Raw genomic sequence first — 12,367 nt, forward strand, 5'->3', positions numbered from 1 at the left:
AAGAAGAAGGAAGGAAGGAAGGAAGGAAGGAAGGAAGGAAGGAAGGAAGGAAGGAAGGGGAAAGAAAAGAAAGAAAGAGAAAGAAAGCAAGCAAGCAGGGGGAGAGGAAGGCAGGCAGGATGGCGAGGGAGGGAGGGAGGGAGGGAGGGAGGAAGGGAGGAAGGGAGGAAGGAAGGGAGGGAGGAAGGGAGGAAGGAAGGAAGGAAGGAAGGGATTTTTCATACAATTAAGTTGGCTACAAATAAAAGAAAATTAGTTACAAGCTTTCTAAAAGTTTAGCTGTGGTCAGGCACAGTGGCTCACGCCTGTAGTCCCAGCACTTTGGGAGGCAGAGGTGGATCACCTGAGGTCAGGAGTTCAAGACCAGCCTGGACAACGTGGAGAAACACCATCTCTACTAAAAAATACAAAAATTAGCTAGACATGGTGGCATGTGCCTGTAGTCCCAGCTACTCTGGAGGCTGAGTCAGGAGAATCACTCCAATCTGGAAAGTGGAGATTGCAGTGAGCCAAGACTGTGCCACTGCACTCTAGCCTAGGTAACAGAATGAGACCCTGTTTCAAAAACAACAACAAATATCTAAAATTTTGGTCCCCTGTGTTAGAACAAGCTTTTCTTGAAGTCTTGATCTGTTCTTAGTAAAAATTGCAGAAGTTTTTATGTTTACTTCAGAAATGTTTCTTTAAATTTTCACACATCTTCTGAACTGCAGCTTTACAGTTTAGAGCAATTCTGTATTCTTGGCTTTTCCTGATGTGTCTGAATTGCTCCATTTAACCCAGAATTTCCCATGATTTTACAAAGAGCCATGTATTTCCTGCTCAAGGTACTAGTTTTCTTGTTTACATTTCTCTATAATATGGTGTACACTCATAACCTTGGACACACATTCTTCCTGTGTCAGCCTAAATTCAAGTAATTTTTCATCAGGTCCAACTTCCAAGTTATCTAAATGGGATTCCCATTAGGAGAAGCAATCCCATTGCAGGAAGTTTTCTTTGCCTTTTTGTTAATTGGCCCAAGAAACAAAGATTTTGCATCTTATGAAGAAAATCCCTGTATTTCATGCTGTCTTTATTGGGGTTTTTGGTTACTTAGGAAAACTTGGCTTTGGAAGGGTTAAGGGTTTTGGATTTGTTTTTTTGTTGTTGTTTTTGTTGTTTTTTTCCCATCCATGTAACTTTCTGTATTGCTTTTGAAATCTTTTTATTATTACTGTGGTTAAATTAATGACTATTATTTCACAGTGACCTATGATTATGTTTTGATCAGGTGTTTTAAACCTTTTGTTATCTTTGGTAGACGTCCCCAGGATCAAGTTCTAAATTAAGTCTTTCAGTTTGGCGCAGTGGCTCACGCCTGTAATCCCAGCACTTTGGGAGGCCGAGGTGGGTGGATCACCTGAGGTCAGAGTTCAAGACCAGCCGAACCAACATGGAGAAACCCCATTTCTACTAAAAATACAAAATTAGGCCAGCCGCAGTGGCTCATGCCTGTAATCCCAGCTACTCGGGAGGCTGAGGCAGGAGAATTGCTTGAACCCCGGAGGCAGAGGTTGCAGAGAGTTGAGATCGCACTACTGCACTCCAGTCTCAAAAAAATAAAAAATAAGTAAGTCTTTCTTGGCCTCCAACTAACTTTAGGATGTTCCACAGGGCACTGGACCTTCTCAAAGATTTCTGAAACAGAGACACTGAACTAAATCAGGATTATTTGATATGATGAATTATATGGAAAGCATTGACAAATAAGTGATTCTAGATCTTCTTTTCGTTACATTTATTGATATATTAATATGAATATTCCAAAAGTACATAAAACTCTTAGAAATCTAATATGTCATCAGTCATAATTCTAGTATATGTTACATGCCACAAAAATAACTGAATTTGTCAATTGCTGATTATAATGAACTTCATCAGATTTTTAACCATGGCTATTCTAAATCTTCATCATTCACAGTTTTGATTCTTCTCTAAAAACAGGCTGGGCATGGTGGCTCACATCTGTAATCCCAGCACTGTGGGAGGCCGAGTCAGGCGGATCACCTGAGGTCAGGAGTTCGAGACCAGCCTGGTCAACATGGCTACTAAAAATACAAAATTTTACTCTTTAATCTCTGGTCTCTATTAATTGTAGTCTTTGGCCTCTACTAATTTTAGTCTTTAGTGTCTACTAAAAATACAAAAATTAGCCAAGGTAGTGGTGTGCACCTGTAATCCCAGCTGCTTGGGAAGCTGAGACACAAGAGTTGCTTGAACCCGGGAGGCGGAGGTTGCAGTGAGCCGACATCAGGCCACTGCACTCCAGCCTGGGCAACAGAGTGAAACTCCATCTCAAAAAATAAATAAAATTTAAAAATAAAAATAAAAATATCTGCAATCAGATTCATGGAAAAGACTTGTACTATTAAATATACATTTCTAATAACTTTAAGCTCAATGAACTAAAAATTTTCCAGAATTCTAATGAGGAAACTGATTAGTTAGAAAAACTGCTAATTAAGATTAAGCAACACAAAATATGAGATTAAATAATCAACGATATTTTTATGACTTTTATTTGAAATATTGTTGGTTCTTTACTTAAATGTTCAGTTTTCCAGATTTAAGAAAACTTTTTCTCTTAAAGTATCAATCATTTACAGTAATTTGGTAAGATAATACTTCTCTTAACAAAAGTGAAAGCATTTACTTTTTCTCCCTACTTGATCCCTCTGCATTAGGTATTGGTTAAGTAAAATTCAGAAACTATTCATGAGTCTTCTTATTTTTCTGATAATATAGGGTTGTTACTCTAAGTTCACAAAAATCTGCTCTCTTTATAACAGGATACAATTGGAAACATTAGTTATATTGCCAAGGCTTTGACTGGAATATCATATTTAAGAATGTGCACAAAATGTCTGGGTTCAGGTGTTCCCATCCTTACGGTGAGAGAATACAATCTGTAACTTCTTGGCTGGCCCAGGAACCTTACGGCTATAGGTGAAATCTAATGCCTGCCTTGGTTTGGCTTCCTAGTCTTGAAAGGTTCATAAATCTGAGATTTCTTTGTGGCCAACAGCTATTCTTGCTGCCCTTAAGTAAATAATCAGACAAAAAAACTGTTAAAACTATTTTATAAACAAATTTGTCTTATTCTGATTATCTCTGATAGAAACTGGGATGGCTATAAAGAGAAAAGTTACGTTTCTAAAGAAAAGCTATACTGTATCTGTTATTAGACTGTAGCCCTGTACACTGTATTGGAGTTTTTATTATCTACCTGCAAACTGGCCTAGATCCTAAATTCTTCTAGCTTCCTCCAATCCAACTTTCTTCCACAGAATTACTAAGGCAGAAATTGCTCTGTTCCTGAAGCCCTATAAGCTGAAACTCGATGAATTTTAAGGGACAAGTCTGGTACTCGAAGTCTGAGCCACACAGAAAAATTCACCAAACTGCCCAATGCTTTAACCAGAGATATTCAAACTGCAAGCCAGAACAAGAAGTCGATGGTTCCGCACTATAGACAGCTTTTCCCAAGATAACTGAACAAGGGGAGACTCTTACCCTTCTTAAGGCGCAGCTTTTTCACTTGGCAAGATAATGTTGTAATTGAAATTTCACAATCAGCAGCTTCTACTGGTAACTTGACAGAACTTGACCTAAGAGATCCTTTAGTCCAACTAGTGGGTGACTCTGGCAACATTCCTAAAAAAATTGTTCATACTCTGCTTTAATTCAACCCAGTTATGGAATACCAAATGATAACATGCTCTGCATTAGCTATTGGTTAAGTAAAGAAATGCCTGTGCTATTATTAATACTACACAATTTACCTGGATAAATTCCTTTGAGGAAGTTGAGACTCATACGCAAAATAAGAAAACAGACCACATGGTTATAACAGGTCTGATCTAGTTCTCCATGGTCACTTGGTTTATTCAACTGACTGCCCTTACGTCTAGCTTCATGGCTCAAAACCATTATGTAAACTGGTATTATCATATTATTATTAAGTTTACTTTGTATTTTCCTTTTTAAACTTTGTACATGTTATTTGTTACATTTCTGCGAAAGTACTACTCCCAACAGAATTATACTGGCCTGGCCCTACACCCTGAGATGACAGCCTACATTTCTTAATAATAGATTTCTGGCAGACTTAGCCTGAGAATCATTCCCTCCAAACTTCCCTTGTTGCTCAAATGTGAGTGAAGGGGTCCTGACACTGACTCCTAGTTTGCCAAGCACTCCCTCCAACATGGGACCATACCAACAACCCAGGACAGGTCCATCCTGGCACCTAAAGATAATTAAAACCTAACTACAAGATGACTAATCAGTGATGATTCCAAAGAAAGATCCTTTTTGTTTTGTTTTGTTTGTTTTTTTAGAGACAGGGTCTCACCATGTTGCCCAGGTGGGTCTCAAACTCCTGGGCTCAAGCAATCCTCCTGCCTCTGCCTCCCAAAGTGCTAGGATTACAGGCATGAGCCACTGTGCCTGGGTCCAAAGAAAGATTTTGATCAAAAGAGAGAAAAGTGAAAGTTGTTAGAATTAAAATTGAGTCATTTGTGATAAAAGCCCTGACAAATGGAGCCAGAGAAGGCCATGAAAGGAGGGTTCGCATGCACGAATATCTGATTAAAAAAAAATAACTATTGCCTGGGCATAGTGGCTCACGCCTGTAATCCCAGCACTTTGGGAGGCAGAGACAGGCAGACCACACTTGTAATCCCAGCACTTTGGGAGGCAGAGGTGGGTGGATCACTTGAGTTCAGGAGCTTGAGACCAGCCTGGCCAACATGGTGAAACCCCATTCCTACTAAAAATACAAAAATTAGCCAGGCGTGGTGGCGCAGGCCTGTAGTCCCAGCTAAGTGGAAAGCTGAGGCAGGAGAATCGCTTGAACCCGGGAGACAGATGTTGCAGCAAGCCAAGATTGCACCTCTGCACTCCAACCTGGGCAACAGAGCGAGATTACATCTCAAAAAAAAAAACTATCACAAAAAAACCCATAAAGGCCACAACCTTGCACAAAGGCAATCGCAACCTTACACACACACAAAATACTTCTGCAAGGATATCTGCCCAGTAACTTCAAGTCCAACCTCAGACTGGCACCACTCTTGTCATTGATCTTTATAGCCAAAGAAAACTGATTTAAAACGATGATGTAATCCTCCTCATTTTTCCTTTAAAAATCTATGTCTTCCTTCACCTCCCTGAATATGCACATAGTTTACTATGATATGCATATTTCCATTATAATGCCATTCCTGAATAAATACTGTTTTCTTTCAGAGGGACTCTCTTTTATTTAGGTTGACAGAACAATCTGTATGTAAAAGATGAATTTAGAATTTGATTTCTCACCATACACAGAAGTTAATTCAAAATAGATGATAAAATCTAACTGTTAGAGTTAAAACTATAAAACTTCTAGAAAACAGAAAAATCTCAAGATCTGGGATTAGGCAGAGAGTTCTTACATAAGACAACAAAAACATGATCTATAAAAGAAAAAATTCAGAAACCACACTTTACTACAATTTAAACTAATTACGCTTTAAAAGATGTCAATCACCAATTTTTTTTTTTTTTTTTGAGATGGAGTCTTGCTCTGTTGCCTAGACTGGGGTGCAGTGGAGCGATCTCAGCTCACTGCAACCTCCGCCTCCTGGGTTCAAGCGATTCTCCTGCCTCAGCCTCCTAAGTAGTTGGGACTACAGGTGCACACTACCACACCAGCTAATTTTTGTATTTTCAGTAGAGATGGGGTTTCACCGTGTTGGCCAGGCTGGTCTCGAATGCCTGACCTAGTGATCTGCCCATCTCAGCCTCCTAAAGTGCTGGGATTACAGGTGTGAGCCACCACGCCCAGCCACCAATTTTTTAAGCAATGAAAAGACCAGCAACAGACTGTGAAGAAATATTTGCAGATCATATATCTATTAAAGAACTTACATCCAGAATATATTTAAAAAAAAAAAAAAAAACCTTCTTACAACTCAATAAGTCAAACAACCCAATTTTGTTATATTATATTTTATTTTATTTTTTTTGAGACAGAGCCTTGCTCTGTCGCCTAGGCTGGAGTGCAGTGTTGCAATCTCAGCTCACTGCAACCTCTGCCTCCCAGGTTTATGCAATTATCCTACCTCAGCCTTCTGAGTAGCTGAGATTATAGGCATGCGCCACCACCTCCAGCTAATTTTTGTATTTTTAGTAGAAACAGGGTTTTGCCATGTTGGCCAGGCTGGTCTTGATCTCCTGACCTCAGGTGATCCACCCACCTCGGCCTCCCAAAGTGCTGGAGTTATAGGCATGAGCCACCACACCCAGCCCAAACAACCCAATTTTAAAAGGAGCAAAACACCTGAATAGCGATGTCATAAAAAAAAAAAATGGGTCAGACACAGTGGCTCATGCTTGTAATCCCACCACTTTGGTAGGTCAACGGAGGAGGATCGCTTGAGCCCAGGGGTTCAAGAGTAGCCTGGGCAATGCAGTGAGACCCCCATCTCTACAAAAAATAAAAATAAAAAATTAACCTGGCATAGTGGTACGCACCTGCATTCCCCATTCCCAACTACTCAAGAGGCTGAGGTAGGGGGACTGCTTGAGCCCGGGAGGTCAAGGCTACAGGGAGCTCTGGTCGCACCACTGCACTCCAGCCTGGGCAACAGAGTGAGACCCTGTCTTTTGCCCATTTATGCCAAGCATTCCATTATTGGAATGCTAAACTTGTGGGAATTATTAATATCCTACCGCTCAAGGTAATCGCCAAGGTCTGATTTTTCATCCAAAAAAAAAAAAAAACTGCAACTTTAGACATAAATGGGTCAAGAAAAAAAGACACAGGAAAAGATGCTCAATACTATGAGTCATAAGGAAAATTAAAATTAAAATCACACTGACTCCACTAAACAGTATACAGAGAAAAAAAGAAAAAACAAAAACAAAACACAACGAATCACCAAAATCAGGCTGGGCACGGTGGCTCACGCCTGTAATCCTAGCACTTTGGGAGGCCAAGGCCGGAGGATTGCCTGAGCTCAGGATTCAAGACCAGCCTGGGCAACATGGTGAAACCCCGTCTCCACTAAAAATACAAAAAATCAGCTAAGCATAGTTTTGCTCAGCTGTAATTCCAGCAGCTTGGGAGGCTGAGGCATAAGAATTGCTTGAACCCAGGAGGGAGAGGTTGCAGTGAGCTGGGAATGCGCCACTGCACTCCAGCCTGGGCGACAGAGTGACTCAAAGACAAACAAACAAATTCATATCCATTAGAACAGCTATAATTTTTTTAAAAGACAATAATAAGTGTTGGCAAAGACATGAAGAAAACTGGAACTCTCAAACATTGCTGTTAGCAATATAAGATGTTACGGCCACTTTGGGAAACAGTTTGGCAGTGTCCTAAAAAGATAAACGTATGATGCTGTAATTCTACTCCTAAATAGCTAACCAAGAGAAACAAAATCATATGTTCACATAAAGACTTGTACTCAAATGTTTGAGTATTATTCAAAAGAGTCAAAAACTGGAAATAATCGAAACACCTATATACTGGTCAACAGTTAAAGTGTGTTACAGTAATCTCCCCTAACCTACAGCTTTACTTTCCAGTTTGTCACCCACAGTCAAACATGTTCTGAAAATGATGAATGGAAAATTTCAGAAATAAACATTCTATGTTTTAAATTGTGTGCCATTCTGAGTAGCAGGATGAAAACTCATACCATGCCGCTCTGCCTCGGACATGAATCATCCCTTTATCCACCATATTCACGCTGTCTACACTACCTGCTTAGTGGCCATCTCAGCTATGAGATCAACTAGTATCGTAGTGCTAGTGTTCAAGTAACCCTTATTTTACTTAATAATGGCTCAAATGCACAAGAGTAATGAGGATGACAATTTGGATACGCCAAAGAGAAGCTGTAAAATACTTCTTTTAAGTGAAAAAGTGAAAGTTCCCAATTTAATAAGAAAGAAAACTTTATGCTGAGTTTGCTAACATCTACAGTAAGAAATCTTCCATCTATGAAATTGTGAATAGCATATTGTTGTAACTATTCTATCATATTGTTTTTAATCTCTTATTATGCCTGATTAACAAATTAAACTAGGTATACAGATACAGAAAAAAATATATAAGATTCAATACTACCTGAGATTTCAGGCATCCACTGGGGGTCTTGGAATGTATCCCACATAGATAAGGGGGGGACTATCATATACTCATACAGAGAAATACTATTCCAAAATAAAAAGGAACAAAAAACTGATAAACGCTACAATATGAATGAATCCCAAAAACATTATGTTAAGTGAAAGAAGCCAGATACAAAAGACTACATATTGTACAATTCCATTTATAAAATTCCAAAATATCCAGAAAAAGCAAATGGATTAAGACAAAACCAATCAGTGATTGCCTGAGGCTGGGGCTGGGAATAAGGGTTAACTGCAAACAGGCTGGAGGGAATTTTGGAGGCAATGGAAATGTTCGAAAACTAGCTCAAGGTGATAGTTTCACAATTCTATATCTTTACTAAAAAGTATTGAATTATATACTCAAAATGGATAATTTTTTGGTATCAGGTAAGTCAAAAGCTAATTTTTTTTTTTTTTTTTTTGAGACGGAGTCTTGCTCTGTCACCCGGGCTGGAGTGCAGTGGCCGGATCTCAGCTCGCTGCAAGCTCCGCCTCCCGGGTTTACGTCATTCTCCTGCCTCAGCCTCCCGAGTAGCTGGGACTACAGGCGCCCGCCACCTCGCCCGACTAGTTTTTTTGTATTTTTTAGTAGAGACGGGGTTTCACCGTGTTAGCCAGGATAGTCTCGATCTCCTGACCTCGTGATCCGCCCGTCTCAGCCTCCCAAAGTGCTGGGATGCTAATTTATTAAAAAGTGTACATACCCAAAGAAATGACATCTACACAAAAACATGAATATTCATAGCAGCATAATAGCCCAAAAAAATAGAATCTTAAATGTCCATCAACTGATGCCGAGATAAATAAAATGTAATACATCCTAAATAGAATATTACTCAGCAATAAAAAAAAAAAGTGACTATAGGCTGGGTGCAGTGGCTCATACCTGGAATCCCAGCACTTTGGGAGGCCGAGGCGGGTCAGGAGATCGAGACCATCCTGGCTAACACAGTGAAATCCCATCTCTACTAAAAATACAAAAAATTAGCTGGGCATAGTGGCACGTGCCTGTAGTCCCAGCTACCTGGCAGGCCGAAGCAAGAGAATCACTTGAACCCAGGAGGCGGAGGTTGCAGTGAGGCGAGATCGTGCCACTGCACTCCAGTCTGGGAAACAGAGCGAGACTCCGTCTCAAAAAAGAAAAAAAAAAAGTGACTATAAAAAATTTTTTTAATTACAAAGGACCAGGTACAGTGGCTCACGCCTGAAATCCCAGCACTTTGAGAGGCCAAAGCGGGAGGATTGCTTGAGCCCAGAAGTTCAAGACTACCCTAGGCAATATAGTGAAACCCCATCTCTATAAAAAAGAAAATAGATTGGCTGGGCACGGTGGCTCACGCCCGTAACCCCAGCACTTTGAGAGGCCAAGGCGGGCGGATCACGAGGTCAGGAGATCAAGACCATGCTGGCTAACACGGTGAAACCCCGTCTCTACTAAAAACACACACACAAAAAAAAAAAATTAGCCGGGTGTTGTAGCATACACCTGTGGTCCCAGTTACTCGAGAGACTGAGGCAGGAGAATAGATTGAACCAGCAGAGGTTACAGTGAGCCAGATCGTACCACTGCACTCCAGCCTAGGCGACAGAGCGAGACTTCGTCTCAAAAAAAGAAAAAAAAAAAAAGAAGAAAACAGATGAAATTAAAAAAGAAAAAAAATGAAGTCCCAACACATATTACAACATGGATATACTTTGAAAGCATTATGCTAAGCGAAAGAAGCCAGTCACAAAAGACCACATATATGGTTTCATTTATATAAAATGTCCGGAATAGTCTAATCTATAAAGATAGAAAGTCAATCAGTGGTTGCATAGGACTGGAGTGCTGAGGGAAAATGAAAAGCGACTGCTAATGGATATGGGGATCTTTTGGGGGATGATTAAAATGCTCTAAAATTGATTATAGTGATGGTTGCACAACTTTGAGTATACAGTCGGCCCTCCATATCCACGAGTTCTGAATCCATGGATTCAATCAATGAGGTACAGAAACTACTCAAAAAAAATTGTCTGTAAATGAACATGTAGAGACTTTTTTTCCTGATCATTATTCCCTAAACAACACACAGTATAACAACTATTTACATAGCATCCACATTGTATTAGGTAGTATAAGTAATCTGGAGATGATTTAAAGCATACAAGAGGATATGCATAGTTTATATGCAAATAATATGTCGTTTTTATTTCTTCATTTTTCCTGAGACAGAATTTTGCTCTGTCACCCAGGCTGGTGTCCAAACTCTGGTCTCACGAGATCCTCCCACCTCAACCTCCTGAATAACTGGGATTACAGGCACAGGCCACCGCATCCAGCAACTATGCCATTTTAATTTAGGGACCTGAGCATCCATAGATTCTAGTATCTGAGAAAGACCCTAGAACCAATCCCCAGCAGATACCGATGGACAACCGTACTTAAAAACCACTGAATTGTTCACCTGCAAAATGGAGTAATTTAAAAAAAAAAAATTAATAAGCCCACCAAACTGTACACTTTAAACTGAACTGACTAGCATGTGAATTATATCACAATGAAGTTGTTACCCCCTCCAAAAATGGTATACAACATGAGCAGGTAAAGCCATTAACATTAGCAAGACCCTACAGCCCACAAGTACCAATCTGTTTACTTAGAATAGAAAAATCCCAAAGTTACAAATTCTTTCCAACCATACTCAAGCTATTTTGTAAATGAGTATTTATGTCTGAAATAAGAGACAATGATTAATCCAATGAGTTAAATCACTAAACTTAAAAATAGGTTTCACATAAATATTCAAATTTCAAATGCCCAGGATATTCCAATTTTTTTTTTTTTTGAGACAGGATTTTGCTCTTGTCGCCCAGGCTGGAGTGCAATGGCCCGATCTCGGCTCACTGCAATCTCTACCTCCTGGGTTCAAGCAATTGTCCTGCCTCAGCCTCCTGAGTAGCTGGGATTATAGGCGCCCGCCATCGCGCCCGGCTGATTTTTGTATTTTTAGTAGAGATGGGGTTTCACCATATTGGTCAGGCTGGTCTTGAACTCCTGACCTCAGGTGATCCGCCCACCTCTGCCTCCCAAAGTGCTGGGATTATAGGCGTGAGCCACCACGCCCTGCCTGATATTCCAATTTTCCATTTCATGTGTTTAACTACTAGATATCGTCTCAATAATATTTACATGAATGTACTGTGTAAACTGTAATGTTCTATAAAAAGTTTTATTATTCCTAAATTCCCTTAAATGTAATTTAATGGTTTCCAGTCCTATATAAGTCATTCTACCTTTTGAAGAAACTCTGAAACACAAATATCCAATCCTTTCTTAGTAAAGCATACATCCTTCTCTGATTCTGGCACGAAAGAAAGTGCATAATTTACTTCTGGATAGAGAGTCACAGATAAAAAGGAAAGCAAATCTGATTATCAAACACACGATTACTGTTCTCTCATCACCGGATTAAAATTTAAACCATTAAGCTGAAGTAAACGTTCATGAACATAAGAAAGGGGGGAATTTTTAACAGTTTTACAATGACGCGTCCCCCTCTTCCTCATTTAATGAAGTACTAAGAACTTAAAGGCTAGTCTACAGCGAATCTGGCTCCTAGAAAGAGTCCATCCAGGATGCTGATACAGGGAAAAGATTAGAAACTGTGCGATCTGGATTATTCTTGGTGTTACAGAGTATTTTTTCGGTCCTTTACGGACATGGAATAAAAATGCCCAAAAGGAGCAAGAGAGAGGGCTCAGCTGCCCTGATCACAAAGCTCCTGGGGTAGAGTCAGCATCCAGCCCTGGCAGAGCCCCCTCCCCGTCCTCCTTCCGCGCCCCTAGACCATCCCGTCGCGCAGTCTCTAAGGGCCAGCTTCGCGAGGATCCAGAAGGCGGTCGCTGGACGTGCATGTTACGAGCCCGTTTTTGTTTTGTTTAAGAAACAGATTCCGATCTGAGCCAAGCCTCCCTGCCTCCCGGGGAACAGGGGGAGATGGCAGCAGGGTGCCGGCGTGGAGAGCGAGAATAAAAGAACGGCCGAGTACAACCTGTCGTGTAAGCTAGCAGCGCCAGGAAGGAAAGGTAAGCGGCGGCGATAAGACACGACAGGGAAGGAAACTGGTGTCCAGCACCCCCCCTGAACCCAGCCACCCAGAGCGGCCGGAGCCTCCCA

The 12,367-nt window shown here is 40.5% G+C and overlaps 1 protein-coding gene across 1 annotated transcript in view; it reads right to left on the reverse strand.

Moving 5' to 3' along the window:
• The window catches only part of ELF2 (E74-like factor 2 (ets domain transcription factor)), a 126,897-nt gene that overhangs the window by 113,751 nt on the left and 779 nt on the right, over positions 1 to 12,367 (reverse strand). The window lies entirely within an intron of this gene.

Source organism: Colobus angolensis, unplaced genomic scaffold (assembly GCF_000951035.1).
Source record: "Colobus angolensis palliatus isolate OR3802 unplaced genomic scaffold, Cang.pa_1.0 Scaffold235, whole genome shotgun sequence".
Lineage (NCBI taxonomy): Eukaryota > Metazoa > Chordata > Mammalia > Primates > Cercopithecidae > Colobus > Colobus angolensis.